The 23,653-nt window shown below is 46.8% G+C and overlaps 3 protein-coding genes across 8 annotated transcripts in view; 2 read left to right on the forward strand and 1 right to left on the reverse strand.

Moving 5' to 3' along the window:
• The window catches only part of LOC140721795 (uncharacterized), a 287,528-nt gene that overhangs the window by 121,755 nt on the left and 142,120 nt on the right, over nt 1-23,653 (forward strand). The gene's annotated exons all lie outside the window — the stretch shown is intronic.
• The window catches only part of LOC140721797 (uncharacterized), a 136,676-nt gene that overhangs the window by 63,624 nt on the left and 49,399 nt on the right, over nt 1-23,653 (forward strand). The gene's annotated exons all lie outside the window — the stretch shown is intronic.
• Nucleotides 1-23,653, reverse strand: part of LOC140721794 (uncharacterized) — a 141,491-nt gene that overhangs the window by 14,611 nt on the left and 103,227 nt on the right. The window contains exon 3 of one of the 2 annotated variants that reach the window (XR_012097466.1): nt 3,405-3,546. The exons of the other annotated variant lie outside the window; for it this stretch is intronic. The gene's annotated coding sequence lies outside the window, so the exon portion shown is untranslated. Of the gene's footprint in view, nt 1-3,404; nt 3,547-23,653 lie in introns of those variants that run through there. 2 annotated transcript variants of the gene reach the window in all.

A 23,653-nucleotide genomic window follows, 5' to 3' on the forward strand; every position in this document is an offset into this window, starting at 1 on the left:
GACAAGTATTGTGATAGATGTAAAAATGAGATAGCCACACTGACACATATGTTCTGGTCATGTCTATATTAAAACAGTTTTGAAAGTCAGTCTTTTCGACAATTTCTAAAGCACTCAGAATCAATTTACAACCTAATAAATTAACTATGCTTTTTGGAATAATTCCTCAAAATATCCATGGTATTTCTGTGTCTGACCAACATGTTTGTTACATTGATAGCTAGGAGGGCCATCTTGTTGAAATGGAAGGATATATCAGCTCCTACTTTGTCACAATGGCTCTCTCAGGTGATGCATGTGTCTTGGAGAAAATTAGAAGTCGAACCTTTGTACCTTTATTTGATTTTGAGAAAAGATGGGGATCATCTGCTCATTATTATCATTTCAGTTAACTGATAGATTTCCTCCACGATCTAAATGTAGATTTTTTTGATATATCTTTTCTTTCTTTTTGGTGGTTTGATGTTTATTTTTAGAAGCTTTTTGTATGACGCTTGGCTCTGGGGTTGTACCTCCAATGGGTTCCTTCTTTTTTCCCCTCACTTTTCTTTTTAGTTTAATTCACAAAATTTTCAATCCTCAAGATAACTTCCTCTTTTATGAGGCATTGTAAGTGTTGTTACTTTGATGCACTTGTGCTATTTTTGAATAATAATAATAATAAAAAGATATGAAAAGAATATTAAAGGTGAATATGTTCAGTGAGAAGGAGGATGCGAGCGGGCTATATCTGCGGATCAGAAATGGGAACAACAACCTACCAAGGGACAGGTGGGGACAACAACCCATTTAGAAATTGACAAGCAAAGATGCTTCCTACCATGAGTACCAGCCCTCAGGAAGAGCCCAATGTAATATTGACAGTTGCTGCTATTCCAGTTCCGTTTATGATTGATATGGGGGCAACTACAACCACTCTCAATCGGGAAATAGTATCGGAAAAGGGATTACAGTTATCAGACGCAACATTCACTCTGTCTGGGTTTGAAGGCACGGAACGTACGTATTCACATAACAGTCGGGGGTGTAATCCAGCAGGGAGAGACTTGCTCTGTCTGTTGGAAGTCGAGATTCTCTGCACAGGCAATGGTGTCACCCTGTGACAGGTGAACAACTGATAGCTCCCCAATTTCCGACCTCCCAGTGGTGGGCATTTAATCTGGACTCCACTGCGTTTGAACCCCTTCTGCCGGTGGTCGACCCCCATGTGACTCTGTGCTGTGACATTACGGGGTGCTCAGCTGAGGAAAGTCAATATTATGCACCCCTCGAGGGACAGAAGTTCCCAGTCATGATGATTGGAGAGATCCCCATTCCACTGTTAGTGTTTGCCCTGGGTTCAAGCCAAAGAGCCCAGAGTTCATTGCCTACACCTTGCTGAAACAAGCCTCCAGCACCGAGGGAGACTGGCAAGACTTGGCTGCGGTCCAACTCCGATACTGGAAGGAGTCTGAGGTGAAGGCGGGACATTTGGTGAGACACACTTTTAATATTGACCGATCCCAAGACGCTGTACCCCATCTCTGAGCAAATTCAGGCCATGAAGTCGGTCGCCCCAACTGTCCCCCTGTCCGGATCACCGTGAAGGAAGGACAGACTCTCCCATCCATTCCGCAATACCCACTCTAGCCCGAGGTAACGTTTCTTGAGGATGGAAGCTCTTTTGTGGATCCATCAGGAAAACGACATTCTGACTATGCGATAGTGACGGACAGTGAAGTAATTGAACAGGCCTCTTTTGAAGCAGCTGTCTCTGCCCAGAAGGCTGAGCTGTTTGCTCTGACTCGTGCCTGTATCCCAGCAACAGACTAAAGTGGGAACATTTATACAGACTCCATTATGCGTTTGGAATTGTACATGACTACGGGGCTCTCTGGGAACATGGGGATTCCTGACTTCCTCTGGCCACCCCATTAGTAATGCCACCTTTGTAAACAACTTACTCACCGCTCTACAGCTACCTCGAGTTTTGGCTATTATTAAATGTACAGCCCACACCCACATGTCTAACTTGGTCACTAAATGCAATGCTTTAGTGGATGAGACAGTGAAAAGTACGGCACAATCCTCGGTAGTTGTAGTCCCCTCGGGTTCCCGTCAAGCAATCCTCCATGACTCAAGCAGAACGGGTTTGCCAGACATGAGGGAAGTACGTACTTTTCAGGGGGATGTCTCTGAGGAGGAGCGCAAACTGTGGTCCCAGATGGGGTGCCAGAAAGACCCCGATCTAGGTTTTTGGATCACCCAGTGGGACAGGTTTGTGTTCCTACACAGTTTTTACCAATATTGGTCAATTATGTACATAACTGTACACATCTGGGAAAGGAGGGAATGGTTGGTAACCTGTACCCTGCGCACCGGGTACAACTCACTTGACGGGTGAAACTTTTTCGTGTCTACAAGTTGATTTCATTGAATTGCCTAGAGTACATTGCTATAGATACTGCTTAGTTATTATAGATGTGTTTAGTAGATGGGTTGAAGCTATTCCAACTACCAATAATACTGCTGACTGTTGTGAAGGTATTATTATGGGAAATAATTCCCAGGTATGGCCTGCCAGAGATGCTGATGATACAAAGATTGGAGGTGTAGTGGACAGTGAGGAAGGTTTTCAAAGCTTGCAAAGGGATCTGGACCAGCTAGAAAAATGGGCTGAAAAATGGCAAATGGAGTTTAATACAGACAAGTGTGAGGTGTTGCACTTCAGAAGGTAAAACCAATGTAGAACAGATAAGGTAAATGGTGGGGCACTGAGGAGTGCAGTAGAACAGAGGGATCTAGGAATACTGATACAAAATTCCCTAAAAGTGGAGTCACGGGTAGATAGGGTAGTAAAGAGAGCTTTTGATACATTGGCCTTTATGAATCAAAGTATTGAGTATAAGAATTGGAATGTTATGGTGAGGTTGTATAAGGCATTGGAGAGGCTGAATTTGGAGTATCGTGTGCAGCTCTGGTCACCGAATTACAGGAAGGATACTAATAAGGCTGAAAGAATGCAGAGAAGGTTTACGAGGATGTTGCCGGGACTTGAGAAACTGAGTTACAGAGAAAGGTTGAATAGTTTAGGACTTTATTCCTTGGAGCGTAGAAGAATGAGCGGAGACTTCATAGAGGTATATAAAATTATGATGGGTATAGATAGAGTGAATGCAAGCAGGCTTTATCCACTGAGGCTAGGGGAGAAAAAAAACCAGAGGACATGGGTTAAGGGTGAAGGGCAAAATGTTTAAAGGGTACATTGGGGGGGGGGGGCTTCTTCACAACTGGTTCTGACAGAGGCATAACCGGTTCTTCTGGGCACATTCTGTCTCACTCCCAACTATTTCCTACCTTCCTTTGTGCAGATACGTAATGTCTAAAGGACCAGTGTTTGAGTAAATGAGACTCACCAAACTTTCTCCTGACTGAATCAATGGAAACCCTGAGTCAGATGGGTCCTCTCCAGTTGGTGCTCTCAGTCCTCGGGCTGGTTCACTTGTTGCTGTTCCCTTGTCTTCAGTCGTGGTTTTTCTTCCAATAAATCTCTCACTGCAGGTCTAACTTTAACATGAAAGATAATGAAGCACATTAACAATACAAAGGAGGACCAAACATTTCTGCTTAATGTTACTAGGAACAAAACTCAATGAAATTTAAACGTTGAAGGCAAATATAATGATCTCAGTGAACAATCTTTTATTGTCCCTCATATGTCACAAAACGATATGGGATAAGAAGGAGCCATCATTCAGTCATGGTAAGACATAAGACAAAGGAACAGAATTAGATGATTCGATCCATCTGGGCTGCCACACCACTCAATCACGGCTGATTTTTATTCCAACACCATATTCCTGCCTTCCTCCTGTAACCCTGAAGCTACTTAGCAATCATGACTATATTAATCTCTGTCATAAATATACCCAAATGGCAGCCTCAATCAGACTCTGTGACAACAAATTCCATAGATCAGACATCTTTTGGCAAAAAAAATTTCTCAACTGAATTTTAACAGGAAGCATCTTTATTCTGAGACCGTGCTGTCAGATCCCAGACTCTCTGTCTAATGGAAACATCCTCTCCATGTCCACTGTATCCAGGCTTTTCAGCATTCGGTAAGTTTACTTAACGATACATCCCTCCACCACCCCCACCGTCCCTCTGAACTCCATCGAGCACAGGTCCAGAACCATCAAATGCTCCTCATACATTACGCCGATCATTCCTGAGATTATTCATGTAAACCTTGTTAGCAACAACTGTACTGAACACATTTCCAGGAATAACAGACAAATTGGTACCAGGATAATTTAAAGGGAAATGTTGTGCTTCCTTTACTGTTCTACTATCACGTGTGCTGGCGCGTGGCCAAGTGGTTAAGGTGTTGGTCTAGTGATCTGAAGGTTGCTAGTTCGAGCCTAGGCAGAGGCTGCGTGTATGTCCTTGAGCGACAACACCAGTGCCAAGCTGTATGGGTCCTAATGCCCTTCCCTTGGACAACATCGGAGGTGTGGAGAGGGGAGACTTGCAGAGACTCTAACGGAGGCCTACAAACTATCACAGCCATTTTCATTTCCAGGTTAAAACAGGTCCATTTCATGAAATATAAACCAAGAAATAAAAATAAACTGGAATTACCAGAAACACTCAGCAGGTAAGGAACAGCTTACAATACAATTCAATTAATAACATTTCATCAGAATGACTTCAAACATTTTCAGTTTTTAGTGCAGATCTCCAGCACAGCTGCCTGATTTCCACTGTGTGACAGTGGGGGGGGGGGGGGGGGGGGATTTCCAAACACAGTTTGAACACCAAACTCAGGGTCTATTTCTACTGTTGTAAACACGGAACAGCCCATTTACTCACAGCCTCTCCCTGTGAGGATGGAATGGGAACTCATGCTCTCCTCAGATTGGCAGTCATTGCTTCCAAAGGAAATCCAGAAACAAACATCTGATCCCAGACCAGAAATACTCGATCAACACCTCACAAGCCCAAACAGCTCGATCCCTGGGTCCACTTTACCTGGATCAAAAACTATGATATCCCAGGACCCAACCTCACAGACTCACACAGCTGAATCTGCCACTCACCGACCCTGAACGTCTCACACATCATCCCCACATCTCACACTGGGTAGTGCAATCTAGGATTTCACCACAACCAATGTCCAGCTGCTCAAAATTTCTGCTTCATTGCAGGACGAGCATCCGGCCCCATCTGTAGAAGCACTAACCAAAGTCAAAGCCAAAACACCAGCAGTTCCATTTGCCTGGAATGCCGATCATAGGATTAGAGCCCAAGCACCAACTCTCCCAGTACTCTTTGCTGCCAGTAAAATGCTGCAGTGTGTCAGCCCGTCACTGTTCATAAACTAGCACCTCCACACCAATGCACAACAGAACTGGGACCTGATGACCCTCCGGCATTCCAGCTAACAATAACCGATTCTGGAAATGACTCAGTGAGGCCAAAGGTACAAAAGAACACTTCACAATGCAGACAAGCGTTGGAAGAAAGTTTGCTGATATATAACATTGAGGAGGTGGGATACAAGGCGGACTGAGGATGACCCAGATTGTTGATGTAAATCACTGAAGAGGGGTTGGGGGGTGTGTGGAGACTGGACAGAGGTTGAACAAGATGAGCAGATGGAACCAGGTGGGAGAAGGGATCAAGGACAATCACTGATGGTCCTCCAGCAACACATAGGTACTGAATGAATAGTACATACTACTGTACAAAAAAATTCTAGAATGACAGAATTAGCAAAAATAACAAGAACATTGCCAGATATACTTTGACCCTCACCAAAATTTTATCAACACACCATAGTAAGTTTCCCATCCGGACACTTCATGCTTTGCACTGTAACTACTCTGCCCGTGACTGCGAGGAACTGGTAAGACCTTTGGATCCAGATCAGCACATCACAGAAACCATTCTCCCCCCTAGACTTCCCAGTCCCTCGGTAAAGCAGGCAGTGAAATCAAAGATCCCCACAACCTGGGACGTTCTCCTTTCTCACCCACCCCACTCCGGGAGAAGACACAACCGCCATAAAGCTCCAGGACAAATGTGAGGAGCCTCAGGAGGCGAGGCGAGTTCGGGGGAAGTTAACAGGACTCAGTGGCCAACATCAGATTTCCCAACACAACATGGAGGATGCGTGACCACCCACCTGGAGATTGTGAACATGCACAAAGAGATCGTTACATCTGCGGTTAAATGGGAGGGGCAAATGGGATCACGTGACCGGTGGGGTATAACACCCCAGGCATAGACTCCAGCTTCCCAGCATTCTGTGGAAATAAACAGATGCGCCTCACCTCTCCTCTCACCTTAAATGTGTCAGACATTTCAAACCCCCAGGAAAAAACATACCCTCTGTCCACTCTATCTATTCCTCTCGTAATCTGATCAACGTCCATCCAGCCTCACCCAGGCCTGCGCCGTTCTGGAGAAAACAACACAAGTTTGTCCAGCCTCCCGTTATAGCTCATGCTCTCTAATCCAGGCAGTGTCCTGGTAAACCTCTTCTGCTCCCTCTCCAAAGCCCCGACATCCTTCCGAGAATGGGGGCGACCAGAACTGCATGAAACACTCCAGATGTGGTCTATCTAGTTTTACAAAGCTGCAGCACAACTTCATGACTTTTGAACTCAGTCCTTCAACTAATAAAGACAACCACGCCATTTGCCTTCTTAACCACCCGATCAATCTGTGCAGTCTCTTTCAGGGAGCGATGAACTTGGAATCTAAGATCCCTCTGATCATCGACACTGTTCAGGATTTTGCATTTAACACTGTACTGTCTCATACATTCAGGGGTGCAGTGCTAGCAAAGCTCACCGGAGCGCCGCTCCGACACCTCTGTAAAAAAGTCAAAATAAACAAGCACGGAATTTAACAACCCCGGATATTAAATAGAGGGAATTTTACGGAAGCGGGGATGTTGGCTGGTGGGGACAAATACCACTAATAACATTAGGATATTTGATCGTTTTTGGTGAAATCCTGGAGCTGTGACTGTTTTTAATTTAGGTACTTGTGAAATTCCTTCTCACTCGACCCGTTATCCAAGGAAGCTGGGGAATACCTGTACACAAATGCGAGCATTATTCCGCTCTTTCCAATTTGTACCATTGGATACCAGGAAGGAGCTATATTAAGCACGGAATGAACATCGAAACCTATGCTTAAGAGTCGAAAATAATGAAAGAAAAATTCACTGCTCGCTCATCTTCAGCCTGATTTTGATGAAATATTCAAGGTAATCATCCAAAATCATCTTCTACACCTGGATATATTTAGTTTTGTTTTGGAAGCCAAATGGAAAAAAAATTCTAGGCTACAAGCTAGTTTTACGTCATTTCATATAATTAGTGGCTGATTAAATCCTTGGCCTCGCTCCACCAACTGTAGTTGATTGAAAAGAGGCTCTTGTTCTCTTTGTGTTGATAGGAAAAAGAGTAATTTAGTGAGGCAATGAACGAGATGAAATGCATTTCCAAATCTCCCAAATGGTTGCTCTCCTCCCGTTAACATTTGTCACTTCCAAAATACAATATTTTCTATTCGTATAGTTGCGATAATAATTTATGTAAAGATTCAAGCTTCTTTAAATTTTTATATATTTAAACACTAAACAGGATGTATAAAGGTCGAACCATGTAACACCTGACGTGTGAGGATATTTTGAGTATCGATACTCACAGGTACACTTCAATATATTGAGAAAGGGATGGAGCAGTGGACCCAGAGTGAAGTGATAAGCAGGTGAGAGGATGTACAAAGACAGAGAGGATGAGAGGGAGTGGGAGGGAGGGGTGTGAGGTAAATTTGTCCACCGGAAGGGGAAATCGATATTCATGCCATCAGGTTGGGTGGGGGCACCCAGACGGAATATAAGTTGCTGATCCTGCACCCTCATCTTGGCAAGGGATGGGATGACACGTCGGAACGGGAATGGGAATCGGAATTGAAATGTTTAGACAACGGGAAGTCCCGCTCGGAGTGGAGAGTTCAAAGGTTAATTTATTATCAAAGCAGGTATTCATAAATAACGCTGAGTTTTTTTCTTCTCCAGAGAACCACGAAACAATGAAAGCATGAAAGTCGTTCAGAGAGAGAAAAAAATGAAACTCCCTCCCCACCCCCCGCATCAAAAAGGACGGCATCCCTATTATCAACCCCCAAAACCCACCCCTCTCGCACAAATGGGTAGAAAAATATCGACACCCGTTAAAAAACTTTCCTACCCGGCACAACTGTGGAGGAGCCGGTGTCACCAGTGTCGAGGCGGCCGCATCGGGAGCAGCGGACACAACGGGCGACCCCGGAAGATTCACAGGTGAAGTGTCGCCTCACCTGGAAGGATGTTTGGACAACGGAGAGAGTTCAACAGTCCGGCCCTTTCACTGTGACACCCCGAACTCCACACCAACTCCGTCCAAACGAATCTGGGTGAACTTTAATGACTAATAAACATAATCCTCTCAGCGATCAGCTGTCTGAATGATTCCCTGACTCTGACAGGAAGGGGTATCTATGGTCCACACTGTCAGGGTGTTGAGTTTACCAGGAAGCAAAGACTGCAGGGACGAGAGGTTTTCTGTTGACTAATACACTACCCGCTGGCAATTCTGGTGTTGTGACCTGAATCGAGACAAACACCACGCTGCCCACTCCACCAACAACACGGCACAGCCGGACACATAACAGGGGACTTTACATCTCACAACACTGGATTCAGTGATGAAACCCGTGATTAATGTTTTTGTCTCACCGAAAAGTTCATTAACCCTAACCCTGCAATATGGTGTAAAATCCCGCTCCCCATATTAACACGGGTTATACAGACCAAAGAACAAACTGCCGGAGGAACTCAGTGGGTCGGACAGCATCTGTGGAGGGAAATGGACCGTCAACATTTCGGGCCGAGACCCTCCCTCTGGACTGAGAGTGGACGGGAAATAGTCAGAGAAAAGAGGTGAGGGGTGGGGATGGGGCAAGAGCTGGGGAGTGAGAGGTGGATCCAGGTGAGGGGGGAGGTGGAAGGTGAAAATAGTGACAAGGGGTGGAGGTGAGTGGTGGGGGCAACACGGGGCTGCAGAAGATGGAAATTAATTCCATAGAGGATGAACAAAGAGGTTAGAGAGTATTTGTTATAGAGAGTGCAATGAAGATTCACCTGACTGATCCCTGGAGCGGTGGGGTCATAACCTGAAGAAAGATCAAATGTGATAACTCTAAATGTCATTTAGAGAGTCGAGGACTGAGAGGTGAACACATTGAAATGCACAGCATCTTTAGCGGTTGAGTCAGGGATCCCAGTATCTGAAAAAGGGAATGGGAATCGAGCCCGTGACTCTGTGACCTGGGGGTGGAGGGAAGGGATCGGGGTAGATATGGTGTGGAAAAGTAGACATGTATCTGGTATAAATATGGAATAATGTGGGGAATGCGGCGGATGGGTCGGGCAGTGTGTGAGGTGAGAGGAGCAGAGTCACCGGTTCAGGTCGGAGTCCCTCCACCCGTCACCTGATCCCGTTTCCTGTTCACGTTTTTCTGCAGATCTGCAGCATTTGCGGGTCACTGCTCTACGTGTCCGTGTAGCTTCACCTTTGTCCCCTTCAGACAACGCAGTGAGATCCGGATCAAGTAGATCCACACAATTAGAATAGTTTATTACATTTTTTTTCTATTTTTGTACTATATATATACTTATTTTAAATCACAATTGTTAAAATCTTTTGTTAAGAATTAGGTTCTACTGCTACCGCAGAGACAACGAATTTCATGGCATATTCCGGTGCTATTAAACTTGATTCTGATATTAATATGGGAGACCCACCACCGGTCACCTGATCCCATTTACCGCAGATCGTAATGTGAGATTGAAGCATCTTCCATATATTTGCTTTCCACAGAAATGACAACAGGTCAGTTTCCTTCTGTGGTTCCAGAGCAGAAGCTCAGTCTGTCTAATATTTCCACACAATTAAAGTGGGGAATTTGTTTATTATCATCACGTACTGAGCTACAATGAAAATCTTGCCTGATGTACCATCCACACAGATCGATACATTACAACAGTACATTGAGCTCATATACAACAAAAAAAACTGTATCAAAGCATTATGGCTGCAGAGAAAGTGCAGTGCAGATAGACATATGGTGCAGGGTCACGTCGAGTTGCATTGTGAGGCCGAGTCCATTTTATCTTTCATTTGGCTTTTCACTGCAGACAGGAAGCCATCCTTCAGCCTGGTTGTACACCAGGTACAACTTTAAGGCTTTTGTATCTCTCTGCCAATGTAGGAGCGGGTTTGCAGCAAGAATGTCCAGGTTATGAGGTTCTTTGTGTACATGGCCTGCTTTTCCGAGGGAGGGGAAGTGTAGGGAGAGTCCATGGAGTGGAGGCTTGTTTCTCTGATGTTCTCTGCTCTCCAAAGTTATCTGCAGTTCCTTGCAGTCATGGGCAGAGCAGTAGCCATACAAAGGCATGAAGTATTGACAAGGAGCTCAGAGACCTCGGCCTTCATCCTGCCTTGTGTAGCTGGATCCTGGACTTCCTGTCCGATCGCCAGCAGGTAGTAACAGTGGGCTCCATCTCCTCTGTCTCGCTGACCCTCAGGACACGTAACCCACAGGGTTGTCTCTTTAGCCCTCTCCTTTACTTTCTGTGCACCCATGACTTGTGTTGCCACCCACAACTCCAATCTGCTAATTAAATTTGCTGAGAATACTACATTGATTGGCCTAATCTCAAATAATAACTTTCAATCGATCAAATGCCTCCTGACAAGGTTCAGTCCAAACAAACTTTTCACCCTTCTTCAGGAGATTAGTCAGAGGAAGAGCGATATAAGCAAAGTTCTTACAGAACTTACGATAATATCCATCCATTTCCAGAAACCTTCTAAGAGCCTTCTTAGCAGTCAGAATAGGAACTTGAGAAATTGCCTGGACTTTTGCCTGAACAGGAGCCTACAACACAGCCAAGACAGGTCACAGTGGCATGGCCATATTTACTCTTAGCCAAGTTAACTGTAAGGCTGGGCTGGGAAAGCCTGTCAAACAGCTTTTCTACTGCAGAGATATGCTCTTCCCAAGTGTCACTCCCTGTGACTCAGTCATCAATATAGACATCTGTGTGTTCTAACCCTCGAATTTCAAAATCAATCATTCTCTGGAATGTTCCTGGAGCATTTTTCTTTCCAAAAGGCAAAACATTGTATTCATACAACCCAGATCGTGTCACAAATGCAGAAATTTCTCTACCTCTGTCCGTCAATGGAACACACCAATACCCTGTCAACAGATCAATCTTTGTAAGAAATTAGCTATTCCAACCTTATCGATGCAATCATCCACCCTAGGGATAGGATAGGCATCTGTTTTTGTTACTGCATTTACCTTCCCATAATCAGTGCCTCTGAGACCTACTGAATCTGTTTCCACACTTACATATTGCTCAGCCAATATACATTTTCTACGTTCATGCAATATGGGTGTTGTTTAATCGGTTTGGCTTGACCAATATCTGCGTCATGTACTGAGACCGCGGTTTGCTTGGGAACATCAGGAAATAAATCTTTAAACATCAGAATTAATTCCTTCAGCTGTTGTTGTTGCTTTGGCTGCAGATGAGACAACCTGTTATCAATGTTTTCTGGAACAACGGAGTTCATTAGTCTAACTGGGACCATGTTCGGCTTGTGAAAAGTCTCAGACGAGTCAATTGTTTCATTCTCAGGGTTGCCAGATTCATATATTTTGACAACAACATTCACAGATGGTGCCTGATTGTCAAAATAAGGCTTTATCATATTTATGTGTAGCAGCTGTGTTAGTTTACATCGGTCGTGTGTTGTAATAACATAATTCACATCATTAAATTGAGAGACTATTTCATACGGTCTATTGAATTTCACCTGAAGTGGATTCGTCAACATAAGGCAAGCACCTTATCCCCCACCCGGTATTTTCTTTCGCAACCCTGCTTCTCAAACCAACACTTCATTTTGTTTTGAGAAATCTTTAAGTTTTGTCTCGCTAGACTACAGAATTGGTGTAGTTTATTTTTGAACTTTAAAACATAGTCTAACAAATTAACATGTACATCCCCATCAATCCACCGCTCCTTTTACAAGGTCAAAGCTCACCTCACTCTGCGACCAAATACAAGTTCAAATGGAGTAAAGCCCAATGATTCCTGAACCGACTCTCTTACTGCGAACAAAAGTCGTTTCCATTTTCAACACAGTATGTCTTAATCATTGTTTTGGGGGTAGAGTGAAATCTTTCTAAAGCCGCTTGTGATTCCGGATGGTATGTAGATGATGTAATTTGTTTTGCTCCCAGTTCATAAACTACCTGCTGGAATAACCCAGATGTAAAACTACTTCCTTGATCAGACTGGATTTCTTGAGGCAAATCGAATAAAGTAAAAAAAAAAACCTCGGTAAGAGCCTTTGCCACAGTTTTAGCTTTAATATTTCTGAGAGGTATTGCCTCTGGGAATCTGGATGCAGTACACATAATAGTTAGCAGATACTGATGGCCAGCTTTAGTCTTTGGCAATAGGCCAACACAAAGCACTATAACTTTGGAAAACGGTTCACCGAATGCAGGTATAGGCTGGAGTGGGGCCACTGGGATGACCTTATTAGGTTTAGCCAAAACTTGACAAGTGTGACAAATCCCAGCATTAATTTCTGGTTTACCCTGGTTATCCCTGCTACTCTTTTCAAAACTCTTATTCAGGGTAAACATAACCTTATGAGTTAAAGCAAACTGATCTGCTAATCTAGCAGACTCCTGCATAGTGGCAGCATAATTTCCATCTAAATATGTCTTTATGTCATCAGGGACACACTTTTTGAATTCTTCAATTAAAACCAACTCTTTCAAGCTGTTAAACTCATCATGTACATTTTTATATGTGCACCAGCGGGCAATACAAACAAATTTCTCATAAGCAAATTCCATATAAGTTTGGCTCACAGATTTCTTCAAATTTCTAAACTTTTGCCTGTATGCTTGTGGGACCAACTCATCAGCTTTGAGCGCAGCCTGCTTCACGAGGTCATAATGTGTGGTGCGTGACCATGTGGTTAAGGTGTTGAACTAGCGATCTGAAGGTCATGAGTTTGAGCCTCAGCCGAGGCAGCGTGTGTGTCCTTGAACAAAGCACTGAACCACACATTGCTCCTGCACATTTATAGCCCAGTAGCGAGTAGCGACAATGGGGGGGCGCAGCATAAATAAAAAAATAATCAGCTGCTTCAGCAACTGTCAAGGCAGAATAGGCTTGCTAAGCCTTCCCCTTAATTACACTTTGTAAGATAATTTTCTGTCTGCTTAACTGCCTCTGCATTTCCACAGCCTCCATCTTGAATTTTTCTAACTTCTACTGGAGCTCAAGCTCACGAAGTTTACTTTCAGGAAACACCTCCAACTCATCCACTTTAAACACACCCTCGGATACATAATGTTCAGCTATTATCCTCTGCATCTCTGCCCTCCTCATTGTCAATTTCACCTTAGCAAGTTTTAACGTTTTAGCAATACTCAACAACTCAATCCTTCTGGTGTCCTCTAATGCCTGAGAGGTTCACACTTCCAGATATCTATCAAAATCCATTGCTGCTGATTTTCCAGGCACAAATAAATCAATAGGGATTTCCAAATGATATCGATAATAAATAAATCCTTAAATTTGTTCATATCCCAGACGCAGCCCCATTTTGTTACAAACCGTAACGCTTTAAAAATGAACCAGCAGCAACAGACTACTCCCAGTGGCCACACATTTTAATTCCACGTCCCATTCCCATTCTGATATGTTTATCCATGGCCTCCTCTGTCAAAACGAATCCAAACTCAGGTTGGATGAACAACACCTTATATACCAGCTGGGTAGCCTCCAACCTGATGGCATGAACATTGACTTCTCTAACTTTCGTTAATGCCCCTCCTACCCTTCTTACCCCATACCTGACATGTTTAGTTGTCTGCCTGTTCTCCACCTCCCTCTGGTGCTCCCCCCCCCGCCTACTTATCCTTCTCCCGAGGCCTCCCATCCCATGATCCTTTCCCTTTTCCAGCTCTGTATCACATTCGCCAATCACCTTTCCAGCTCTCAGCTTCATCCCACCCCCTCAGGTCTTCTCTTATCATTTTGCATTTCACCCTCCCCCAACTACTTTCAAATCTCTTTCTATCTTTCCTTTCAGTTAGTCCTGACGAAGGGTCTCGGCCCGAAACGTCGACAGTACTTCTTATAGATGCTGCCTGGTCTGCAGTGTTCCATCAGCATTTTGTGTGTGTTGTTTGAATTTCCAGCATCTGCAGATTTCCTCATGAGTGTAATGTGTATATATGTGTGTAAATACAACTCCCAAACTATTGAGCTCAGGGCTTGGAGTCTTGAGATGGTAAAGTATTAAAGTTCAGTTCAACCATGGAATACGTGATGAGAAAGAGATATTTGTAATCCAGGGTAAATGTTGAGAGTAGGCAATTATGTCGAATTCCACATTCCATGGTGGTAAAATGAGAGAACAGTCGCTGTAGATTTTATCCATCATCTTTACAAATGTACATTCAAATTATCACGAAAAGTTACTTGTCTTAAGGGGTATCATCTTCAAATGAATGACCACAGCCAGGCAAGGGTTAACACATAAGTGGTCTCCACAGGATATCCCTAATCAGATCCACTCCTATGGATCAAATGAGGGGACAACCACACATTCAATATATGGTGAATTGATAATTAAACCACCCTTATGGGCAAAGGAAACTTCTAAATAGTGACCCTTGGCCACTAGTTCCCTGGTTTCAATCCTTCCATTTTTGCTCCTTCATCTCCGTCTGACTCTGAGTGTCTTTGTCCTCGGTTAAAACTAAACAAAGCTGCGAGCGATGTAAACAAGCTGCAAGTCAGACTGATTCACCTTCTTAATCTCTCTCTCTCTCTCTTAAAATGACAGTCCACAGCAAACAAAACCCAGGGATTCATAACAATGGCCACTCCCCATTGTGAGCTGACAGGTGTGCCAGTAGGTGCGATGACTGAGTGCATCCCTTCCCATATTCTCAGCAGGTGAACGGCTTCTCCCCAGTGTGAACTCGCTGATGACTCTGTAGGTGCGATGACTGAGTGAATCTCTTCCCACATTCTGAGCAGGTGAACGGCTTCTCCCCAGTGTGAACTCGCTGATGTCTCTGTAGGATGAATGACTGAGTGAATCCCTTCCCACAGACTGAGCAAGTGAACGGCTTCTCCCCAATGTGAACTCGCTGATGACTCTGTAGGTGAGATGACTGAGTGAATCCCTTCCCACATTCTGAGCAGGTGAATGGCGTCTCCCCAGTGTGACCTCGCTGGTGTTTCTGCAGGGTAGAAGAGTCAGTGAATCTCATCCCACATTCTGAACAGGTGAAAGGCTTCTCCCCAGTGTGAACTCGCTGATGTCTCTGTAGGGTGGATAACTCAGTGAATCCCTTTCTACAGTCTGAGCAGGTGAACGGTTTCTCCCCAGTGTGAACTCGCTGGTGTTTCTGCAGGTCGGATGACTGAGTAAATCCTATCCCACATTCTGAGCAGGTGAACGGCTTCTCCCCAGTGTGAACTCGTTGACGAATCTGTAGTTTGGATGACTGAGTGAATCTCTTCCCACATTCTGAGCAGGTGAACGGTTTCTCCCCAGTGTGAACTCGCTGATGACTCTGTAGGTGGGATGATTGAGTGAATCTCTTCCCACAGACTGAGCAGGTGAAAGGCTTCACCCCAGTGTGAACTCGCTGGTGTTTCTGCAGGGTAGAACCGTCAGTGAATCTCTTCCCACATTCTGAACAGGTGAAAGGCTTCTCCCCAGTGTGAATTTGCTGGTGTCTCTGTAGGGTGTATGACTGAGTGAATCCCTTCCCACAGTCTGAGCAGGTGAACGGCTTCTCCCCAGTGTGAACTCACTGATGTGTCTGTAGGGTGGATAACTCAGTGAATCCCTTCCCACAGTCTGAGCAGGTGAACGGCTTCTCCCCAGTGTGAAATCGCTGATGTCTCTGTAGGGTGGATAACACAGTGAATCCCTTTCTACAGTCTGAGCAGGTGAACGGTTTCACCCCAGTGTGAACTCGCTGGTGACTCTGGAGGTGGGATGACTGAGTGAATCTCTTCCCACAGACTGAGCAGGTGAATGGCTTCTCCCCAGTGTGAACTCGCTAATGTCTCTGTAGGCTGGATAACTCAGTGAATCCCTTCCCACAGTCTAAGCAGGTGAACGGCTTCTCCCCAGTGTGAACAGGCTGGTGTTTCTGCAGGTCGGATGACTGAGTAAATCCTTTCCCACATTCTGAGCAGGTGAACGGCTTCTCCCCAGTGTGAACTCGCTGGTGTTTCTGCAGGTCGGATGACTGAGTAAATCCTTTCCCACATTCTGAGCAGGTGAACGGCTTCTCCCCAGTGTGAACTCGCTGACGACTCTGGAGGTGGGATGATTGAGTGAATCTCTTCCCACAGACTGAGCAGGTGAAAGGCTTCACCCCAGTGTGAACTCGCTGGTGTTTCTGCAGGGTAGAACCGTCAGTGAATCTCTTCCCACATTCTGAACAGGTGAAAGGCTTCTCCCCAGTGTGAATTCGCTGGTGTCTCTGTAGGGTGTATGACTGAGTGAATCCCTTCCCACAGTCTGAGCAGGTGAACGGCTTCTCCCCAGTGTGAACTCACTGATGTGTCTGTAGGGTGGATAACTCAGTGAATCCCTTCCCACAGTTTAAGCAGGTGAACGGCTTCTCCCCAGTGTGAACTCGCTGATGTCTCTGTAGGGTGGATAACTCAGTGAATCCCTTTCTACAGTCTGAGCAGGTGAACGGTTTCACCCCAGTGTGAACTCGCTGGTGACTCTGGAGGTGGGATGACTGAGTGAATCTCTTCCCACAGACTGAGCAGGTGAATGGCTTCTCCCCAGTGTGAACAGGCTGGTGTTTCTGCAGGTCGGATGACTGAGTAAATCCTTTCCCACATTCTGAGCAGGTGAACGGCTTCTCCCCAGTGTGAACTCGCTGATGACTCTGGAGGTGGGATGATTGAGTGAATCTTTTCCCACAGACTGAACAGGTGAAAGGCTTCACCCCAGTGTGAACTCGCTGGTGTTTCTGCAGGGTAGAAGAGTCAGTGAATCTCTTCCCACATTCTGAACAGGTGAAAGGCTTCTCCCCAGTGTGAATTCGCTGATGTCTCTGTAGGCTGGATAACTCAGTGAATCCCTTCCCACAGTCTGAGCAGGTGAACGGCTTCACCCCAGTGTGAACTCGCTGGTGTTTCTGCAGGTCGGATGACTGAGTAAATCCTATCCCACATTCTGAGCAGGTGAACGGCTTCTCCCCAGTGTGAACTCGTTGACGAATCTGTAGTTTGGATGACTGAGTGAATCTCTTCCCACATTCTGAGCAGGTGAACGGTTTCTCCCCAGTGTGAACTCGCTGATGACTCTGGAGGTGGGATGATTGAGTGAATCTCTTCCCACAGACTGAGCAGGTGAACGGCTTCTCCCCAATGTGAACTCGCTGATGACTCTGTAGGTGAGATGACTGAGTGAATCCCTTCCCACATTCTGAGCAGGTGAATGGCGTCTCCCCAGTGTGACCTCGCTGGTGTTTCTGCAGCGTAGAAGAGTCAGTGAATCTCTTCCCACATTCTGAACAGGTGAAAGGCTTCTCCCCAGTGTGAATTCGCTGGTGTCTCAGTAGGGTGGATGACTGAGTGAATCCCTTCCCACAGTCTGAGCAGGTGAACGGTTTCTTCCCAGTGTGAACTCGCTGGTGACTCTGGAGGTGGGATGACTGAGTGAATCTCATCCCACAGACTGAGCAGGTGAATGGCTTCTCCCCAGTGTGAACTCGCTAATGTCTCTGTAGGCTGGATAACTCAGTGAATCCCTTCCCACAGTCTGAGCAGGTGAACGGCTTCTCCCCAGTGTGAACTCGCTGGTGTTTCTGCAGGTCGGATGACTGAGTAAATCTCTTCCCAGATTCTGAGCAGGTGAACGGTTTCTCCCCAGTGTGAACTCGCTGATGACTCTGGAGGTGGGATGATTGAGTGAATCTCTTCCCACAGACTGAGCAGGTGAAAGGCTTCACCCCAGTGTGAACTCGCTGGTGTTTCTGCAGGGTAGAAGCGTCAGTGAATCTCTTCCCACATTCTGAGCAGGTGAAAGACTTCTCCCCAGTGTGAATTCGCTGGTGTCTCTGTAGGGTGTATGACAGAGTGAATCCCTTCCCACAGTCTGAGCAGGTGAACAGCTTCTCCCCAGTGTGAACTCGCTGATGTCTCTGTAGGGTGGATAACTCAGTAAATCCCTTTCTACAGTCTGAGCAGGTGAACGGTTTCTCCCCAGTGTGAACTCGCTGGTGACTCTGGAGGTGGGATGACTGAGTGAATCTCTTCCCACAGACTGAGCAGGTGAATGGCTTCTCCCCAGTGTGAACTCGCTAATGTCTCTGTAGGCTGGATAACTCAGTGAATCCCTTCCCACAGTCTAAGCAGGTGAACGGCTTCTCCCCAGTGTGAACAGGCTGGTGTTTCTGCAGGTCGGATGACTGAGTAAATCCTTTCCCACATTCTGAGCAGGTGAACGGCTTCTCCCCAGTGTGAACTCGCTGGTGTTTCTGCAGGTCGGATGACTGAGTAAATCCTTTCCCACATTCTGAGCAGGTGAACGGCTTCTCCCCAGTGTGAACTCGCTGATGACTCTGGAGGTGGGATGATTGAGTGAATCTCTTCCCACAGACTGAACAGGTGAAAGTCTTCACCCCAGTGTGAACTCGCTGGTGTTTCTGCAGGGTAGAAGAGTCAGTGAATCTCTTCCCACATTCTGAACAGGTGAAAGGCTTCTCCCCAGTGTGAATTCGCTGATGTCTCTGTAGGCTGGATAACTCAGTGAATCCCTTCCCACAGTCTGAGCAGGTGAACGGCTTCTCCCCAGTGTGAACTCGCTGATGACTCTGGAGGTGGGATGATTGAGTGAATCTCTTCCCACAGACTGAGCAGGTGAAAGGCTTCTCCCCAGTGTGAATTCGCTGGTGTCTCTGTAGGGTGTATGACTGAGTGAATCCCTTCCCACAGTCTGAGCAGGTGAAAGGCTTCTCCCCAGTGTGAACTCACTGATGTGTCTGTAGGGTGGATAACTCAGTGAATCCCTTCCCACAGTCTGAGCAGGTGAACGGCTTCTCCCCAGTGTGAAATCGCTGATGTCATTGTAGGGTGGATAACTCAGTGAATCCCTTTCTACAGTCTGAGCAGGTGAACGGTTTCACCCCAGTGTGAACTCGCTGGTGACTCTGGAGGTGGGATGACTGAGTGAATCTCTTCCCACAGACTGAGCAGGTGAATGGCTTCTCCCCAGTGTGAACTCGCTAATGTCTCTGTAGGCTGGATAACTCAGTGAATCCCTTCCCACAGTCTAAGCAGGTGAACGGCTTCTCCCCAGTGTGAACAGGCTGGTGTTTCTGCAGGTCGGATGACTGAGTAAATCCTTTCCCACATTCTGAGCAGGTGAACGGCTTCTCCCCAGTGTGAACCCGCTGGTGTTTCTGCAGGTCGGATGACTGAGTAAATCCTTTCCCACATTCTGAGCAGGTGAACGGCTTCTCCCCAGTGTGAACTCGCTGATGACTCTGGAGGTGGGATGATTGAGTGAATCTCTTCCCACAGACTGAACAGGTGAAAGGCTTCACCCCAGTGTGAACTCGCTGGTGTTTCTGCAGGGTAGAAGAGTCAGTGAATCTCTTCCCACATTCTGAACAGGTGAACGGCTTCTCTACAGTGTGAATTCGCTGATGTCTCTGTAGGCTGGATAACTCACTGAATCCCTTCCCACAGTCTGAGCAGGTGAACGGCTTCTCCCCAGTGTGAACTCGCTGGTGTTTCTGCAGGTCGGATGACTGAGTAAATCCTATCCCACATTCTGAGCAGGTGAACGGCTTCTCCCCAGTGTGAACTCGTTGACGAATCTGTAGTTTGGATGACTGAGTGAATCTCTTCCCACATTCTGAGCAGGTGAACGGTTTCTCCCCAGTGTGAACTCGCTGATGACTCTGGAGGTGGGATGATTGAGTGAATCTCTTCCCACAGACTGAGCAGGTGAACGGCTTCTCCCCAATGTGAACTCGCTGATGACTCTGTAGGTGAGATGACTGAGTGAATCCCTTCCCACATTCTGAGCAGGTGAATGGCGTCTCCCCAGTGTGACCTCGCTGGTGTTTCTGCAGGGCAGAAGAGTCAGTGAATCTCTTCCCACATTCTGAACAGGTGAAAGGCTTCTCCCCAGTGTGAATTCGCTGGTGTCTCAGTAGGGTGGATGACTGAGTGAATCCCTTCCCACAGTCTGAGCAGGTGAACGGCTTCTCCCCAGTGTGAACTCGTTGATGAATCTGTAGTTTGGATGACTGAGTGAATCTCTTCCCACATTCTGAGCAGGTGAACGGTTTCTCCCCAGTGTGAACTCGCTGATGACTCTGGAGGTGGGATGATTGAGTGAATCTCTTCCCACAGACTGAGCAGGTGAAAGGCTTCACCCCAGTGTGAACTCGCTGGTGTTTCTGCAGGGTAGAAGCGTCAGTGAATCTCTTCCCACATTCTGAACAGGTGAAAGACTTCTCCCCACTGTGAATTCGCTGGTGTCTCTGTAGGGTGTATGACAGAGTGAATCCCTTCCCACAGTCTGAGCAGGTGAACAGCTTCTCCCCAGTGTGAACTCGCTGATGTGTCTGTAGGGTGGATGACTGAGTGAATCCCTTTCCACAGACTGAGCAGGTGAATGGCTTCTCCCCAGTGTGAACTCGCTGATCTCTCTGTAGGCTGGATAACTCAGTGAATCCCTTCCCACAGTCTGAGCAGGTGAACGGCTTCTCCCCAGTGTGAACTCGCTGATGTCTCTGTAGGGTGGATAACTCAGTAAATCCCTTTCTACAGTCTGAGCAGGTGAACGGTTTCTCCCCAGTGTGAACTCGCTGGTGACTCTGGAGGTGGGATGACTGAGTGAATCTCTTCCCACAGACTGAGCAGGTGAATGGCTTCTCCCCAGTGTGAACTCGCTAATGTCTCTGTAGGCTGGATAACTCAGTGAATCCCTTCCCACAGTCTAAGCAGGTGAACGGCTTCTCCCCAGTGTGAACAGGCTGGTGTTTCTGCAGGTCGGATGACTGAGTAAATCCTTTCCCACATTCTGAGCAGGTGAACGGCTTCTCCCCAGTGTGAACTCGCTGGTGTTTCTGCAGGTCGGATAACTGAGTAAATCCTTTCCCACATTCTGAGCAGGTGAATGGCGTCTCCCCAGTGTGACCTCGCTGGTGTTTCTGCAGGGTAGAAGAGTCAGTGAATCTCTTCCCACATTCTGAACAGGTGAAAGGCTTCTCCCCAGTGTGAATTCGCTGGTGTCTCAGTAGGGTGGATGACTGAGTGAATCCCTTCCCATAGTCTGAGCAGGTGAACGGTTTCTTCCTAGTGTGAACTCGCTGGTGACTCTGGAGGTGGGATGACTGAGTGAATCTCATCCCACAGACTGAGCAGGTGAATGGCTTCTCCCCAGTGTGAACTCGCTAATGTCTCTGTAGGCTGGATAACTCAGTGAATCCCTTCCCACAGTCTGAGCAGGTGAACGGCTTCTCCCCAGTGTGAACTCGCTGGTGTCTCAGTAGGGTGGATGACTGAGTGAATCCCTTCCCACAGTCTGAGCAGGTGAACGGTTTCTTCCCAGTGTGAACTCGCTGGTGACTCTGGAGGTGGGATGACTGAGTGAATCTCATCCCACAGACTGAGCAGGTGAATGGCTTCTCCCCAGTGTGAACTCGCTAATGTCTCTGTAGGCTGGATAACTCAGTGAATCCCTTCCCACAGTCTGAGCAGGTGAACGGTTTCTCCCCAGTGTGAACTCGCTGATGACTCTGGAGGTGGGATGATTGAGTGAATCTCTTCCCACATTCTGAACAGGTGAAAGACTTCTCCCCAGTGTGAATTCGCTGGTGTCTCTGTAGGGTGTATGACTGAGTGAATCCCTTCCCACAGTCTGAGCAGGTGAACAGCTTCTCCCCAGTGTGAACTCGCTGATGTGTCTGTAGGGTGGATGACTGAGTGAATCCCTTTCCACAGACTGAGCAGGTGAATGGCTTCTCCCCAGTGTGAACTCGCTGATCTCTCTGTAAGCTGGATAACTCAGTGAATCCCTTCCCACAGTCTGAGCAGGTGAACGGCTTCTCCCCAGTGTGAACTCGCTGATGTCTCTGTAGGGTGGATAACTCAGTAAATCCCTTTCTACAGTCTGAGCAGGTGAACGGTTTCTCCCCAGTGTGAACTCGCTGGTGACTCTGGAGGTGGGATGACTGAGTGAATCTTTTCCCACAGACTGAGCAGGTGAATGGCTTCTCCCCAGTGTGAACTCGCTAATGTCTCTGTAGGCTGGATAACTCAGTGAATCCCTTCCCACAGTCTAAGCAGGTGAACGGCTTCTCCCCAGTGTGAACAGGCTGGTGTTTCTGCAGGTCAGATGACTGAGTAAATCCTTTCCCACATTCTGAGCAGGTGAACGGCTTCTCCCCAGTGTGAACTCGCTGGTGTTTCTGCAGGTCGGATGACTGAGTAAATCCTTTCCCACATTCTGAGCAGTTGAACGGCTTCTCCCCAGTGTGAACTCGTTGATGAATGTGTAGTTTGGATGACTGAGTGAATCTCTTCCCACATTCTGAGCAGGTGAACGGTTTCTCCCCAGTGTGAACTCGCTGATGACTCTGGAGGTGGGATGATTGAGTGAATCTCTTCCCACAGACTGAGCAGGTGAAAGGCTTCACCCCAGTGTGAACTCGCTGGTGTTTCTGCCGGGTAGAAGAGTCAGTGAATCTCTTCCCACATTCTGAACAGGTGAAAGGCTTCTCCCCAGTGTGAATTCGCTGGTGTCTCTGTAGGGTGTATGACTGAGTGAATCCCTTCCCACAGTCTGAGCAGGTGAACGGCTTCTCCCCAGTGTGAACTCGCTGATGTCTCTGTAGGCTGGATAACTCAGTGAATCCCTTCCCACAGTCTGAGCAGGTGAACGGCTTCTCCCCAGTGTGAACTTGCTGGTGTTTCTGCAGGTCGGATGACTGAGTAAATCCTTTCCCACATTCTGAACAGGTGAAAGGCTTCTCCCCAGTGTGAATTCGCTGGTGTCTCTGTAGGGTGTATGACTGAGTGAATCCCTTCCCACAGTCTGAGCATGTGAACGGCTTCTCCCCAGTGTGAACTCGCTGATGTGTCTGTAGGGTGGATGACTGAGTGAATCCCTTTCCACAGACTGAGCAGGTGAATGGCTTCTCCCCAGTGTGAACTCGCTGATGTCTCTGTAGGCTGGATAACTTAGTGAATCCCTTCCCACAGTCTGAGCAGGTGAACGGCTTCTCCCCAGTGTGAACTTGCTGGTGTCTCTGCAGGTCGGATGACTGAGTAAATCCTTTCCCACATTCTGAACAGGTGAAAGGCTTCTCCCCAGTGTGAATTCGCTGGTGTCTCTGTAGGATGTATGACTGAGTGAATCGCTTCCCACAGTCTGAGCAGGTGAACGGCTTCTCCCCAGTGTGAACTCGCTGATGTGTCTGTAGGGTGGATGACTGAGTGAATCCC

Source organism: Hemitrygon akajei, unplaced genomic scaffold, assembly GCF_048418815.1.
Source record: "Hemitrygon akajei unplaced genomic scaffold, sHemAka1.3 Scf000061, whole genome shotgun sequence".
Classification (NCBI taxonomy): Eukaryota; Metazoa; Chordata; class Chondrichthyes; order Myliobatiformes; family Dasyatidae; genus Hemitrygon; species Hemitrygon akajei.